Source organism: Chrysemys picta, chromosome 8 (genome assembly GCF_011386835.1).
Source record: "Chrysemys picta bellii isolate R12L10 chromosome 8, ASM1138683v2, whole genome shotgun sequence".
In the NCBI taxonomy this organism is placed as follows: Eukaryota; Metazoa; Chordata; order Testudines; family Emydidae; genus Chrysemys; species Chrysemys picta.
Genome location: NC_088798.1, coordinates 65,389,853 through 65,407,541, shown reverse-complemented (window position 1 = coordinate 65,407,541; position 17,689 = coordinate 65,389,853).

Here is a 17,689-nt window from a genome sequence, read left to right as displayed (position 1 = left end):
TGGTTCCCAGTCCTTACTCTGAATACTCTGGCCCCACATGCAGCCACACTGCTTCTTCACAACTGCCAAGCTGCCCCTCCTTGGGGTCGTTACACTCAGCTACCAAGGCCCAGTCTCCCTTGTTTTGCAAAAGAAAGGAAGGACACTAGTCTGGCGACTGGATAGTTCCCAAACTTGACTCTTTCTTCTCAGGGAAGATGCTTTAGTGGGCTCCCAAATGGTAACAACTCACCAGGTCTTGTTAGTCATATGTAATGTCTGCTTTCTTTTCTCCATCCTCACGGCTGGCTGATACTGTACAGAGCTATTAACAGGTGAGCTCTAGGGTCGTTTATTGTGAGGGAAGGAGGGAAATAGAAACTTAGCAGATTTACTACACAGGTGAAACATGCCAGCTTGATGAACCAGGAGGCTGAAGTCCTCTGGTTCTTCAAAAGAGTGGAATTGTACAAACAATGAGAGTGCAAACTTTCACACATTCCGTCGGTGTGCCTCAGCCCTGATGTAGAAGGATCACCTCTAGGGGACAGTGGGTAATCCAACATCCATTTCCACTCAGTCTAGTCAGATTGCCAACAAAAATGCCTATTGTGTTGGTGAATGGTTGTTTTTGCACATGGTGTGGATATCTGCCAACTCAAAACTGGGCTGAGACCACTAGTGCTGTTCACAAGGGCCACCAGATAGAAATCCATCTCACATGTGGCACGTCTGACTAACAATGCCCGGTTGCAAAGACTGGAGAGAGAGCACAATAATGGAGAACACACCAAGGTTGTTGCAACATGTACAATATTTATTCAGATTCCTTTGTGCCTTTCTGAAAGATCAGAGCACAAAGCACAGGAGCACACATTAGCATTACATTACTGATCACCAAGTCTTCACAGCTACAATTCTGTGGCTGTTTTCCATTTGTGTTAACAAGTCTGCTTGCCCTGCCTCCTTTGTGTCTGATAACTAAAATAGATGAGAGGCAGGAGCTTCTTTGCAGGCAGAATGCAGTGAAAGTAACAGCTCAAGGGGAACAGGAGTAGAAGAAATGAAAAAGTGTGTTGGAAAAACAAAACACCTACAGTGTATGAACCATGCACAGGGAAAGTTTCAGAGTAGCAGCCGTGTTAGTCTGTATCCGCAAAAAGAAGAACAGGAGGACTTGTGGCACCTTAGAGACTAACAAATTTATTAGAGCATAAGCTTTCGTGGACTACAGCCCACTTCTTCGGATGCATATGCATCCGAAGAAGTGGGCTGTAGTCCACGAAAGCTTATGCTCTAATAAATTTGTTAGTCTCTAAGGTGCCACAAGTCCTCCTGTTCTTCTTCATGCACAGGGAGTTAGGAAGGGTTTATGGTTTTCCCTTTGAGCCTACAACAGCCCCACAGCCACCTCAAGCTGGAAACTCTCTTATTTCACTGTCTGGAAAACTTGGCAGTTTTATCCTCCACATTCCAGTGGTGATGCCTGCTGCTGTTCTTGGATATTATACCACATTACTGCAAGCCTCAGTATTCCTAGTCATTATTTTGAGGACTTCTTAAGTCCTATTTGACCATCATTATGTCTGTTTACCTGTGGTACTCTGGTTCCTACAAGGGTTACTTCCCTCACCATTTTCTAATTTCAGCCCTACGGTAGTTTTGTGCTTTGAGGTTACTTGGATGATCAGCGATGTCAGTGACAAAAAACAGAAATCCAAAACTACAGAACGTGTATACACAATGGTAGTAGGGCTCATTTTTTTTCAACCTTCATTGTGATCCCATGATCACTATATCCCAGGGTACTCATCCATAAATTAATTCCTCCTGTAGAAGATGTGGGTCCTGCTTACTGTAAGCTAGTGCAACACTGCCTGCAAAATTTCATCCCACCTTGCACCTTTCACAAAGCTCACAAATTTACAACTGCATATAACCCACTTTTTGAATACAACAGTCACACAATGGGACTTTCTGCACATCTAAATTGCCTGAAAATCTGGCCCACGCTTATTCTTATTAAAACTAAGAATAAGCCACAAACTCCATTGTGTGACTTTTGTAGCCAAAATGTTCTCCTCATTGGTAGATTAACTTGAGTAAGGCCCTATTGCTGTATGCTGTACTCACATTAATGGTGGGATTCCCTCCGAGATCTTTTCCACTTAGCTTATCCATAACACCTTGTCCAGTTCTGGGAAAACACTTCATCCAGTTCTCTGGGATCCAAAATAATTCAGTGTGACTCCAGATTTTGTCACCCAGGTGCTTTATTTGACATACAGCAAAATTACACTGAGCTGATCAGGCTTAAGTGTAGGGGCGTGGGCATATGTTGTACCACACATCCAAAGTTACACAGAAAAACTCTTCCCTTATATACATTTACACATTGCATTACATTTACTATACGTTGCATCACACATTTTAGAACTGGCAGCATGTTATGTCCGGGCATATGCTTGACCTATTCTTGACCGACTTTTTACCTCATCTCATATTCCTAATTTATCTTGTCCAATGTTAGTAAATGGTTCTCTGGGTGTTCTCCCTCTTAATGTAGCTGGCTCAGACATTCTGTCTTTTTAGCCTACTGACCTCTTCACTTACCTTCTTTCATAGAATCATAGAATCATAGAATATCACGGTTGGAAGGGACCTCAGGAGGTCATCTAGTCCAACCCCCTGCTCAAAGCAGGACCAATCCCCAACTAAATCATCTCAGCTAGGGCTTTGTCAAGCCGGGCCTTAAAAAGCTCTAAGGAAGGAGATTCCAGCACCTCCCTAGGTAACCCATTCCAGTGCTTCACCACCCTCCTAGTGAAAAAGCTTTTCCTAATATCCAACCTAAACCTCCCCCACTGCAACTTGAGACCATTACTCCTTGTTCTGTCATCTGCTACCACTGAGAACAGCCTAGATCCATCCTCTTTGGAATCCCTTTCAGGTAGTTGAAAGCAGCTATCAAATCCCCCCTCATTCTTCTCTTCTGCAGCCTAAATAAACCCATTTCCCTCAGCCTCTCCTCATAAGTCATGTGCTCCAACCCACAATCATTTTTGTGGCCCTCCGCTGGATTCTTTCCAATTTTTCCACATCCTTCTTGTAGTGTGGGGCCCAAAACTGGACACAGTACTCCAGATGAGGCCTCACCAATGCTGAATAGAGGGGAATGATTACCTCCCTCGATCTGCTGGCAATGCTCTACTTATACAGCCCAAAATACCGTTAGCCTTCTTGGCAACAAGGGCACACTGTTGACTCATCCAGCTTCTCATCCACTGTAACCCCTAGGTCCTTTTCTGCAGAACTGCTGCCTCGCCGCTCAGTGCCTAGTCTGTAGCAGTGCATGGGATTCTTCCATCCTAAGTGCAAGACTCTGCTAGGGTGACCAGATCACCCAAGTCAAATATCGGGACGCGGGGGGGGGGGGGGGGGTGGTTGATGCGGGGGGGGCGTGGCGGGGGGCGTGGCCAAAAAAAAAAACCCTTCCTCCGCAAGCGCTGGAGGGAGGCCCGGGAGACTCAGGGGAAGCGAGACTCAGGGGAAGCGCGGGGCCGGGGTGAGTAAGAGTCCGGCCTGGTCACGAGCAGGCAGGACTCAGTTGGGTGGTAGGGAGAGGAGGGGGGCCGCCCGCGGGGCCAGGCGGTGGCTGTTCTCACCCCCAGGCAGCGGGACTTGGGAGCAGCCGCTGCTGCAGCTCCCACTGCCGCAGGGGAAGGAAGCGGCCATGGCGCTTGGCAGCTGCGGCTCTGGCGCCCCCGAACCCCCCGGGCCGGGGCCTGCTGCGGGGACCCAGCAGCGCGCACGCTGCGCCCAGCCCAGCCCCTGGCCAGTCGCGTCTGGGCTGCTGCCCAGTGGTGCTATCGCGCGGCGGCCCCGGAGTGGGGGCAGCAGGCCCCACCCCCCCCGTCCCACAGGGGAACGAACGGGGCTGGGCTGCCGATGCCTCCACCCCGGGGCCGCCGCGCGATAGCACCAGCTGGGCAGCAGCCCAGACGCTGGCCAGGGGCTGGGCGCAGCGTGCGCGCTGCTGGGTCCCTGCAGCAGGCACGGGGGGTTCGGGGGCACCAGAGCCGCAGGCGCCGAGCGCCATGGCCGCTTCCTCCCCCCCCGCGGCAGTGGGAGCTGCAGCAGCGGCTGCTCCCGAGTCCCGCTGCCCGGGGGGGAGAACAGCCGCGGGCCGCCCCCCTCCTCTCCCTACCGCCCGACTGAGTCCTGCCTGCTGGGGACCAGGCCGGACTCTTACTCACCCCGGCTCCGCACTTCCCCTGTGTCTCGCTTCCCCTGAGTCTCCCGGGCCTCCCACCAGCGCTTGTGGAGGGGGGAGGAATGGTGAGCCCGGGGAAGAGGCGGGGATTCGGGGAGGGAGCCAATCGGGGGAGAAGGGGGCGGGGGGGAGGGGGCGCGAGCACTTCCGGGCTCCAGGCTCCGGCGCATTTCCTTGTTTGTCCAGTGTCCCGACCGCACGTCGGTCAGGACGCGGGACAAACAAGGAAATATCGGGACAGTCCCGATAAAATCGGGACGTCTGGTCACCCTAGACTCTGCACTTGTCCTTGTTGAACCTCATCAGATTTCTTTTGACCCAATCCTCTAATTTGTCTAGGTCCCTCTGTATCCTATCCCTACCCTCCAGCGTATCTACCACTCCTCCCAGTTTAGTGTCATCTGCAAACTTGCTGAGGGTACAATCCACACCATCTTCCAGATCATTAATGAAGATATTGAACAAAACTGGCCCCAGGACTGACCCTTGAGGTACTCCGCTTGATACTGGCTGCCAACTAGATATAGATCACTACCCATTGAGGCCAATGATCTAGCCAGTTTTCTATCCACCTTATAGTCCATTCATCCAGCCCATACTTCTTTAACTTGCTGGCAAGAATACTGTGGGAGACCATATCAAAAGCTTTGCTAAAGTCAAGGAATAACCCATCCACTGCTTTCTCCTCATCCACAGAGCCAGTTACCTCATCATAGAAGGCAATCAGGTTGGTCAGGCATGACTTGCCCTTGGTGAATCCATGCTGACTGGTCCTGATCACTTTCTTCTCCTCAAAGTGCTTCAAAATTGATTCCTTGAGGACCTGCTCTATGATTTTTTAGCACAAGCTAAAAAATGTAACACAAGCATTCTGTTTTCTACCTAATGATCTGTTTACCTCCCTAGTTCTATCATCCAAGAAATGAGACCTCCCTCCAGGTGTTATTTACTCATGTCAGGCCAGGCCTCTGCTACATTTAATAGCTCTATTGATTTCAATGAGACTATGCATAGAGTCATAGAAGTGTAGGACTGGAAGAGACCTTGAGAGGTCATGTAGTCCAGTCCCCTGCACTCAAGGCATATCAGTAGGGAGTGCAGTATTTGGCCATGTATAAAGACTCCAGGATCTGGCCCAACATTATCGGTGTTAGTTTTCTTGCACATGCTTTCAAGATTCTTACCATATTTTTCATGTGTCGCTCTCATTTTGGATCTTTGACCCACTTTGCTTTCCACATTAGCAGGTTATGAGCTATATAGCAGAGGTAGAATCTTGTAAACTCCTTTCCTATTACTGTCAGAGATCTGTGATTATTTCTTGTTAATTCTGCTGCTGCATCTGGCCTCAGGCAAACTCTGCCCGGTCCCAGATGGCCAATTTTTAATGGTATGTAGGAAGGAAGTAATGGCTTGACAGTTGATCTAATAACCCTATCACAGCTATTGAGTAAAGCTGAGAAATGCCAAAGACAGAGCTGAGAAAACATCAAGGGAGAAAAGTGAGGCTAAGCAACCCCAAAATTGCATTAAAAAAATAGCGAGTGGACTGTCTAGATCATACAGGTGAAAAGACATTATGGATCATCATAGGTTTAAAAATAGTAATCTGTGAAACAGCCCTTGTTGGGACCCAAAAGCCAAAATAATATGTGGTCTAAATTCTGGTTCGTGTTCCTAGAGTGGCCTGGGTTGGGGAAGAAGTATCAGGATTACTTAGACTGTGAGTTCTTGGGGGTAGGAGCTGTCTTTTTGTTCTGTGTTTGTACAGCACCTAGCACAATGGGGTCCTGGTCCATGACCGGGGCTCCTAGGCACTATGACAATACATAATAACTGGAAGTCTCTCTCTTTTCACACAATCAGGGAGGATCAGATATAATGTATTTATATAACTGTCTAATGAGCCCATTACAGTGGTATCTAGGTTACCACTAGTGCTCTTTGAGGGGGACCAGAGGAGAGCAGGCCTAACCAGTAGAATGCCAGAGCCCCAGGATCCACTAGGTTAAGGCATATCTAGCAACTTACCTCCTTGCACACCTGCTGGCATCCTAAAACAGTATTGAGCACACTCCCCCTCTGCTTGGCTGCTTCCCTGTCTAGGGCTTCTCCTAGGTGAAATGCCAGAATTTGGACTTTAGTATGTGAAATACTCAACCTTACTTTAAGGTATATAATTCGATGATGTTACAGAACTCACAGAAAAGGACTTACACAAGAGGGACTATATATGTTGGGGATTTAGCAGAGAAGCTTCATTTGCAGAACACATGCATTTATACCCTCTTTCGGGCTTATAGCTTTTTTTTAAGTGTTGTAACTTTCTCCAGCTGGTTATATTGTAGATGTGTGTGATGGTCATTGGTGTACTACTTTACATTTTGAAAGCACCATACAAACACTAATTAATTCAATCTCACAACATCTTTGGGAGTAGTGATCTTCATTCCACACTCAGATATAGTGAGAGCTTATGGATGGGATCCACAAAAGTACTTAGGGCGTAAATCACATTTTTAGGCACCACTGTGATCAACAAAACTCCCACTCAGCTGCCATCTAACCCTGGAGGCTCCTAACATTTCTCAGCACCTAAGTTTTTGCAGTAAAAGTTCCCTAGGCACCTGTGTTTCTACTTCTGAGCATGCGCATTAGGGCCTCTTTCTAGGGACCTGGGCACCTATTTCCCATTTAAGCCGCTGGGTGATTTATGAACCAAAGGAAAGATAGCTGTTTGGCTGCCTGACTCATGTCCAGGGCCCAATCCAGTAAGCATGCTCAAAGGCTACCTAACCCCACACAAAATAGCCAGGGGTTGGGTGGCATGGCCCTCACTTATAATCTTTAGCCTAGTGATTAGGATCCTCACCTGGATGTGGAAGACCCTCTTTCAATTATACCCTCTGTCTGATTAGGAGAAGGGATATGAACAGGACTCTCCCACTGCTCAGGGGAGTGTGCTGGCCATAAGACTCATAGGGACTCTTGCTCTAAACCAGGGGTTCTCAAACTTCATTGCACCGCAACCCCCTTCTGACAACAAAAATTACTACACGACCCCAGAACAGGGGACCAAAGTCTGAGCCTGCCCAAGCCCCACTAAAGCCTGAGCCCCACCTCTTTGGGTGGGGGGGGATCAAAGTCAAAGCCCAACGGCTTCAGCCCCAGGTGGGGGGCCTGTAACCCTGTGCCCCACCACCAAGGGCTGAAGTCCTTGGGCTTCAGCTTCGGCCCTGGGCGGTAGGGCTCAGGCTTTGTCTTCCACCCCAGCAAGTCTAATGCCACCCCTGTGGGGTAGCGACCCACTTTGGGGTCCCGACCCACAGTTTGAGAACCACGGCTCTAACCCAATTAATATTTAATTAAAGTGGAACAACGTCAATAGGAGAGATTGAAGGAGACCCACATTAGAAATCTCTCCTATTGACATTCCACTTTAATTAAGTAATTTAATATTAATTGGGCCAGACCAAGAGTTAGAATCAGTGGCTGGGACATGTGCTGAGAATGGAAAAAGAACGCTTACCAAATACCGCCCTTGAATGGAAGCCAGAAAACGCAAGAAGAAAGAGAGGAAGACCGTGAATAACATGGAAACTAACAGTTCTGAACAACATGAAGCACTCAACATGAAATGGGAAGATGTGGAGAGAAGGGCAGTTGACAGGCAAGGATGGAAAATGTGGGTAGCCCAATGTGCAGCAAAGCATGGGATGAACTAAGGTCTCCCCCATCCCAGCTGATTACCCTAGCCACTAGGCTAAAGATTATATTTCAGAAGAGATAGTTGTAATTGCCTTTGGAGGAATCGGTAAAGGGGTGGAATTATTTTCTTGCTTGCATTTTCATAAGACCAACTCTAGTTTAGAAAAGCAGCATTTGATTGGCTTAGATACTGTAAAAAAAAATACAACAGAAATTTCATCCTGCTTTAATCATTGTCCACTGCAAGTTTCTTTAATGACTTCCAGATGCATTCTTTTTATGCTATTCTCTCAGCACAGCTTCCACACAAAATTTGGATGTTAACATACAAAAAAAATCTTTACTCTGCCTTCCACTCTCTTCTAACAGAAAACAGATTTCACTTTGGTTATATAAATATGTGATGAGCTGGAGAAATCAAATGTCCGCCACTGACTTTCTTCAGTCTCCATGAAGTCTTTCGTTAGGGAGCAAAGGAAAATAAGAAAAACAAAGATATGCACATGAATCCCTATGCCGGAAAAGTGGAATTTCTTTCCTCTATTTAAATGGAAATGTATTTCTAGGTACAACAGTACAGTAAAATTGAGTTTAAAAAAACTCTCACTCTATATAAATGCAACATGCCTTTGAATACTAAATACATTGATTTATGATGGGAAGCACTGGACTGGGACTCAGATCTCGGTTCTATTCCTGGCTGTGACACTGGAATCCTAGGTAACCTTGGGCAAATCACTTCACTTCTCCGTGCCTCAGTTTCCCCCATCTGTTATTTGTCACAATATTTTTAAAAACACTTTTTACCACTTAAAAGTCATTTTTCACAGCTGAGCTGGTTAGTGGGGCAGCAGTTTATATAGCAGTAGTATATAAAATAGCCATGCAAGGCTGCTACATATTCTAAACAGTGGTCACCAACCGGTAGATCACGATCAACTGGTCGATCCTGGAGCCCCTGAGAGTCGATCGCAATCTCCAGACACTAAAGGTAGGGCGGCACAGGGGGGCTAAGGCAGGCTCCCTGCCTGCCCTGGCCATGTGCCACTCCCGGAAGCAGCTGGCACGACCCCATGGCCCCTGGAGAGGGGGCATGTGGCTCCGTGCACTGCGCCTCCTTGCAGACACTGCCCTGGCAGCTCCCATTGGCCTCAGTTCCCTGTTCCCAGCTAAAGGGGGCTGCTTAGCCGGCGCTGAGGGGAACCGTGGCCAATGGGAGCTGCCAGGGCAGTGTTTTCAAGGAGGGGCAGTGTGCAGAGCCACGTGCCCCCCCCCCCCTCCAAGGGCTGCAGGGACGTGCCGGACACTTCCGGGAGCGGCACAGGGCCGGAGCAGGCAGAAGCCTACCTTAGCCCCATTGTCCCAATGACCAGGAGCCACACTCGAGGTAAGCCCACATCTCTCGTCCCCTCCCACGCACCCCCCCGACCAGCCACAGCCCTGAGCTCCCTCCTGGAGCCAGCACCCTGTTTCCCCCTCTTGCACCCCAACACCCTGCCCAAGCCCTGAGTCCTCTCCTGCACCCAAACTCCCTCCCAGAGCTTGCACCCCTCACCCCCTCCTGCACCCCAACCCCTGCCCCAGCCCTGAGCCCCCTCCTGCACCCAAACTCCCTCCCAGAGCTTGCACCCCTCACCCCCTCCTGCACCCCAACCCCTTGCCCCAGCCCTGAGCCCCCTCCTGCACCCAAATTCCCTCCCAGGGCCCAAACCCCGCACTCCCTCCTGCACCCCAACCCCCTGCCCCAACCCAGAGCCCCCTTCTGCACTCAAACTCCCTCCCAGAGCCTGCACCCTGCTCTCCCTCCTGCACCCCAATCCCCTGCCCCAGCCTGGAGGCCTCTCCTGCACCCAAAATCCCTCCCAGAGCTTGCACCCCTCACCCCCTCCTGCACCCCAACCCCCTGTCCCAGGCTCAGCCTGGAGCCCCCTCCCATACTCTGAACCCCTTGGCCACAGCCCAGAGCTTGCACCCCCGCCTCTTGCCCCAGCCTGGTGAAAGTGAGTGAGGGTGGTGGAGAGCAAGTGATGGAGGGAGGGGGAATGGAGTGAGCGGGGCAGGGCCTCAGGAAAGGGGCAGGGTAGATCCTGGGTTGCACTTAAATGCAAAAAGTGATCTTGTGCTTAAAAAGATTGGAGACCCTTGGACTAGATAAAGTTCCTTGCTGTTGTGAGGATAGAGACATGGGGTCTCATAGTGAAAGAAGTTCCACGTTGTTGCCTGCTAAAATGCAGATCGATCTGTTCCTGCCCCCCTTCATTGCCAAAGAATGGCCATGTGAGCAGTGATGGCCAGTCAGCTTTGATGACACCTGGCTAGAGGTGTCATTTGTCTTTGAGGAACAGGTCTAATCCCTTACCCATGGACTTGTCTGGGAAACACACTTCAGTCATACTTTCAGTTAATGTTCAGTTAACGTAGTGCATATTCACCAGACCCATTAAATTGATACCACTGCATTGATCGCAGCAGTGCCGATTTAGCACGGTAATGAAGACAAGCCCTAAGATATGTACAAATACTTCATGAGTCTTCTCAGCATTCGGATCCCAAGTCTCATCTGTTTAATTATAGCTACTGAAGTAAGAGTTTGCTCCACCTCACTCCTGTGAGCACTGCACAGTTCATTCAGCTGAGAGAGAGGACACCACAAATGCTGCCTCTTGTGACCTGTAGCAGATGGTCCAGCAACCAATGGAAGCCTGAATGGAGACCTCTTGTCCTATATTGCTTGGCTTAGCCCCTGCCAGGCTCATGTCACTCTACCTGCCCCCATGCTAGTCTGAAAATATGCAGTGTGTGCCTATCCCTCAGGCCAGGCCCACAACTCACCCAGAGGCTCTGCACCTGGCCTTATGTTCCCCAAGAAACTTTATGTGCCTAGCTCCCTCTGCAGCCCCAAAGCAGGTGTGCACAGGGGGGTTTGCACAGGCAGGGAAATAGGATCTCTTATGGTTTTTAACACAAATGTCAGCTACAGCTGGTTAGACTTCCATGGTGTTTAGCAACCTCTAGTGGCAAAAGTACATCAATTATTTTGGGCTGCCTAACCTCATGCATTTTGCAATGTTGTTCTAGCTGTGTGGGGCCCAGGATATTAGAGACAAGGTGGGGAGGTAATACCTTTTATTGGACAAACTTCTCTTGGTAAGAGAGACAAGCTTTTGAACTACACAGAGCTCTTCTTCAGGTCTTGGGGAGGAAGCAGAATGTCTGAGCTAACTACAAATTGGGACAGATTGTTAAGCAGAAGCGACAAGGCATGTTGGAGGAGGTCGCTTGAAATGAAGTGAGCAGCTGGGGGTCTAAATTGTTATGCATAAAGAGTTTGATGTGGGTAATTAAGGGTAACAGACTGTGCGGTGTGTTACAAATTGTTGTAATGAGTCATAAAACCAGTGTCCCTATTAAGCCATGGTTTCTGGCGTCTAGGAGAGTTATTAATTTCACTTCCAAAGCTCACCGTTTGAAGGTATCATGCAGGTTTCCTGTGAGGATAAGTATTGAAAGATCAGATATGGAGTGATCACTTTGTGAAAAGTACTCACCCACAAGTGATAGGGTGTTTTTGTCTTTTATCATTTTTTTTGTGCGAGTTCATTTGAGAGCGTAGTGATTGTCTGGTTTCACCCACATCCATTTAGTGCACTAGATGAGGTACACCACATGTTGTGATAGGCATGTGTAGAACTCACAAATCTTGAAAGGTGTGTTGTGGGGGGGTATTGATTATCATAGCAGTGGAGCTATGCCTGGGGGTTTTGCATCTGTTGTTCTGGCACGGTCTGGTGCTACTTTGAGTTGGTGGGGCCTGGTCTGTGGGACACTTGCTTCTGATGATCAGCTTGGCAAGGTTGGGGGGTTGTTTGAAGGCCAGAAGAGGGGTTTGGGGAAAGATTTCTTTCAGGATGTGGGCCTACTGAACATGGGTTGTAACTGCTTGATGCTACTGCATATGGGTTTGTCAGGGGGGTGGTTAGAGTCCAAGGGGCCGCTGCACTCAGCGGCAGTATTGCCCGGCAGTGGGAACATGGAGGGTAGGGAAACCCAGGCCCACCCTACTCCACTGGTTCTAACCCAGTGCCTTTCAAAACCAGGTACCCTCATCCAGGGTTCAAGTCTCCATATCCCCAAACACATCCCCTGGGTCGCTTCCTAACCTTTTCTCCATCTCCGGCAGCTCTTCCACTGCCATCCTCTTCTGTTCCCGTGACTGGCAGCTGGCTTCCCATGGTGCAGCTAGAAAGCTTAGCCCAGGCAGCTTGGAGTCCCGCCGGCAGGAGGCTGCTGCACAGGATGGCTCTCCTCCTTCATCAGCCCCAACTGAGCTGAGCTGCTCCCTTTTGAATGCTCCCTCCACTGGGAGCTGCCCAACAAGGGCAAGAGAGTTTGGCCTTTTGGGCCCAAAGCAGTTTAACCCTCGCCTTGGTACCAGTGTTGGGTGGTAGGGGACAAGAAGGGGTGTGCAGTTAGTGGGGGTTTTTTTCTGCATTGAAAAATCACTCTCTATTGGATGTCAATACTTGTCCACAAAGACACCTCGGGTGACCCCAAAAGTTTCACAATTAGATGATATGTTCCAACGTTATTGCTCTGTCTTTCTGTCACACATGAAGCTGAGAGAAGCATCTTGCTTCACTCGACCAATGAACACATCCAACACACAGACACAGTTTAAATTTAGTTGATGACAGAACTGTATTGAGTCAATTCTGCCAAATGCAAATGTTTAAATTGTTACTCACCTAAGATGCAAAAGAACCCAAACCAAATAATATTTACAGACCAAGAAAAATCTCTACCAGATCAAGGTCTCCTCTAGCAGGCGAAGAGAGAGCAGTGGAATGTCCTTTAAAAGACCTCTGATGTCTGGTTCCCCAGTTTCTACACAAGACAATATCCTCACAAGCATCTTTATTTGAGGTGTAAATATCAGCAGGCATCATGCAATGTAGCAACTGGATCAGGAGCAGAGAGTACTAATAAACTGAGACAGGAGATAAAACTCCAAGTCTCCTGACCCCGGTCTCCTGACTAAGGTCAGAGATGCAAAGGATAATACCAGGAGTCAGTATCCACTAATCCCACTAATGACGGACAGCTATCACAGGCGCTGTGTGACAGCTGCCCAGAACACACTGTTAGAGATGGATGCTAAACATGAGTGGGGCAGCAGCTAAGCTGCTGGGGGTGGGGATAGAAAGTAAACCCTGTTCCATGTAACTAGTTACAGGGCCTATTCCCCTTTGTCGGTTTCAAAATCCTGGTTGTTACTCAAGTGTTGATGAGCCTGGACATGTCTTCACCTCGGGCTTTAGCACTGATGCTCCCAAAAGCATGAAAAGGGATGGCTCAGAGAAACCCCTCCTTATTGTATTGTTGCCCCTTTTTGACCTGAGCTGCTAGTCCAACTTTGGGGTGCTGGATATTTCGGTTGAAAGTAGAAATTGATGGAGTCTGGCATTTTCTTTGATGCAATCTCCTTTATCTACAAGAAATGGATGAAGTCCTGCTTCTCTGAACACAGGAGGAACAACAAAAGGAGCAGTTTCTTAGCTTGCAGTCCCAAGCCTCATCAGCCAACAGACTCAAAAGCACTGTCTAGCTTTCCCCAGGGTCATGCTGTGCTCCCCGGCTCCTGCTTGGCTTTCTGGCAGTTTTGCCTCTGCCTCTCTGTTCTTGGCAGTTCTTCATTTCCATGTGTTCTCACAACACCCTGTGGAACCTCCTCGCCCACATGGTGCTAGTTTCTGGGCAGATTCTATTAGGCCTTGTTTTAGGTGTGGCCCCTTAATTGACTCTTTCAACTACCTGAAAGGAAGGGTATGTTCACGCAGTGTGCTGACTGCCAACCCTTTCCCGCCCACATGCCTGAACTTCCCACCCTCTTGTTCACATGGATTTTTAGATCTGCATCTCTTGAACAAACAGCCAGAGGTGCCCCCACATAGCCAGCTACCCACAGGGCAGATTTTCTATGCAATCAATGAATACTTTTTTTGTGTGTGCCAATCTAAACATTAACATTTCAAAGAGAAGACTTTTGATGATGCTTCAGCCCGCTTCTCAGATAACATCACCCTTATTTGTCCATGTCAAATGTGCAATTAAGGTACCTCAGCCTTTTGCTGAGGCTGGTGGCATTCTGCACTAAGCCCACGACTAGTGCAGGTGAAGAAATAAAAACAGCTGGGCTCTATCTAACCACATGGCTCTTGTGTTGGTAAAGGGTGCCATATTATCAGGGTTTAATCATTAAATGGTATCAATGATAACACTGGTCTACAATTTCTGAGAAGTCGTCTGCTTCAGAGATAAAATGTGCTATTTATTATGTATTTTGATGTGCTGAATTCAAATATGACAATTAAAACAACTGATTGGCTACTGTTTCTAAGATATTTAAGTTTTTACATTTTATGTTTATGTATATTGTGTAGATAGTAGAGTTTTAATCATAAATTGTAAACCTAGGTCTTTTCATGTGTTTATGGTTGCTTTACATGATAATATTTCACCTGTCCTGTTTATGTAACACTTTAAAAATCAGCAAAAGGGTTATATAAATAAAATTTATTATGAAACAAAAGGCGAAAAACTATTATGTACATAGTTTAGTCCTATTCAGTGTCTACTTGGCACTTCTTGGCTTGTCTCTTGTATTCATTAAATGGAGCATCTCTTGTCACTGTCCAGCAATAGTCTGCAAGCACTGATGGGCTCCATTTGCCCTGATAGCGTTTCTCCATTGTTGCAATGTCCTGGTGAAATCGCTCGCCGTGCTCGTCGCTCACTGCTCCGCAGTTGGGTGGAAAAAAAGCTAGATGAGAGTGAAAAAAATGTATCTTTAGTGACATGTTGCAACCAAGGCTTTTGTATGCCTTGAGGAGGTTTTCCACCAACAACCTGTAGTTGTCTGCCTTGTTGTTTCCAAGAAAATTTATTGCCACTAACTGGAAGGCTTTCCATGCCGTCTTTTCCTTGCCACGCAGTGCATGGTCAAATGCATCATCTCGAAGAAGTTCACGAATCTGAGGACCAACAAAGACACCTTCCTTTATCTTAGCTTCACTTAACCTTGGAAATTTTCCATGGAGGTACTTGAAAGCTGCTTGTGTTTTGTCAATGGCCTTGACAAAGTTCTTCATCAGACCCAGCTTGATGTGTAAGGGTGGTAACAAAATCTTCCTTGATTCAACAAGTGGTGGATGCTGAACACTTTTCCTCCCAGGCTCCAATGACTGTCGGAGTGGCCAATCTTTCTTGATGTAGTGGGAATCTCTTGCACGACTATCCCATTCGCAGAGAAAACAGCAGTACTTTGTGTATCCAATCCGCAAACCAAGCAAGAGAGCAACAACCTTCAAATCGCCACAAAGCTGCCACTGATGTTGGTCATAGTTTATGCACCTCAAAAGTTGTTTCATGTTGTCATAGGTTTCCTTCATATAGACTGCATGACCAACTGGAATTGATGGCAAAACATTGCCATTATGCAGTAAAACAGCTTTAAGACTCATCTTCGATGAATCAATGAACAGTCTCCACTCATCTGGATCGTGAACGATGTTGAGGGCTGCCATCACACCATTGATGTTGTTGCAGGCTACAAGATCACCTTCCATGAAGAAGAATGGGACAAGATCCTTTTGACGGTCACGGAACATGGAAACCCTAACATCACCTGCCAGGAGATTCCACTGCTGTAGTCTGGAGCCCAACAGCTCTGCCTTACTCTTGGGTAGTTCCAAATCCCTGACAAGGTCATTCAGTTCACCTTGGGTTATGAGGTGTGGTTCAGAGGAGGAGGATGGGAGAAAATGTGGGTCCTGTGACATTGATGGTTCAGGACCAGAAGTTTCATCCTCTTCCTCTTCCTCTTCCTCATCTGTCTCAAGTGAGAATGATTCTGGTGCATCAGGAACCGGCAGTCCTTCTCCATGGGGTACTGGGCGTATAGCTGATGGAATGTTTGGATAATACACAGTCCACTTTTTCTTCTTTGACACACCTTTCCCAACTGGAGGCACCATGCAGAAGTAACAATTGCTGGTATGATCTGTTGGCTCTCTCCAAATCATTGGAACTGCAAAAGGCATAGATTTCCTTTTCCTGTTCAACCACTGGCGAAGATTTGTTGCACAAGTGTTGCAGCATATGTGTGGGGCCCACCTCTTGCCCTGATCTCCAATTTTGCAGCCAAAATAAAGGTGATAGGCTTTCTTAACCATAGTGGTTATACTGCGCTTTTGTGATGCAAAAGTCACTTCACCACAAACATAGCAGAAGTTATCTGCACTGTTCACACAAGTACGAGGCATCTCTGCTCACTTGGGCTAAACAGAAATGTGTCCCTTTGCAAAATCAAACACTGACAAATAAGAGAGCACGACACTGTATGATTTCTAGAGCTGATCTAGGGCAATTTGTTCAGCAGAGTGATGTAAGCTTCGTTATGATTGCATCATCCATGACTTCTAGAAATAACATGATGCAATTCATATCATGTATGATGCAATACCAGCTTCAGATTGCATCATTCATTGTTTTGCCTAAAAAGCAAGTACTATCCAAACCCAGTCATAGATATATTCATCGATCCAGTCAAAGATGTATTTTAGTCATTTCTGGTTTAAACTGAGATCCCTTCTCTTTATAACTCACTTATCCTCCGCCATTCCCAAGTCAAGGGTCGTATATACTGACCCAATAGCATATCTTGAAAACTAGAGCCAATCAACAATTTTAAGCATCATTTTCGTTCTCAGTGACCCAGAATTAGTAAAGTTTGACTACATTTATTTCAGAAGCATTTTGGCTGTAGAGCAGTATAATATGAACTGAGCTGAACCTGAGGATCAAGTGATCCCATGACACAGATAAAGGCCAGCTGACTGCTCTGACTTGTCCAGTTGAGTTGGCTAATGTTCCTGCTGAGTTGGCTAATGTTCCCCCTTTCTCCTCTTCATCCCCCAGCCGAGAAGCAGCCCATTCTAGGGGAACAGTTACTCTGAGAGATTGCCCCATCACTGCAATGCTGAGTTCCCCAAACATTCTCCCCTTGTGGGGACAGATTAGTGGCGCTGAGTGCTAAGGACCAATGGGACAGAGATTCTATTATCCCAAAAATTCAGGGTCTTGTATCTTAGGAGGAATCTCAGCCCCTCCCTGCAGATCCCAGTTAACACAGAAAAAAAATATAGTTCATCCAAGTGGAGAAGCAACTCTTCCATGATAGCAGTTTTCAGGTATCTAAAAGGGTGTCATAAGGAGGAGGGAGAAAACTTGTTCACCTTAGCCTCTAAGGATAGAACAAGAAGCAATGGGCTTAAACTGCAGCAAGGGAGGTTTAGGTTGGACATTAGGAAAAAGTTCCTAACTGTCAGGGTGGTTAAACACTGGAATAAATTGCCTAGGGAGGTTGTGGAATCTCCATCTCTGGAGATATTTAAGGGTAGGTTAGACAAATGTCTATCAGGGATGGTCTAGACAGTATTTGGTCCTGCCATGAGGGCAGTGGACTGGACTCGATGACCTCTCAAGGTCCCTTCCAGTCCTAGAATCTATGATGTCTCAGCAGACCCTGCCCTGGTGGCTATGCTGTGCTGTTGCTGACATCCTGTTCCACATCTATACCCCCTCCCTCTAACTGTAATAAAAATTCTGGATCATGATTTAATGCTGGAAGACCTCCTCATGGGGTTTTGTGGTGAGACTTATACAAACTTC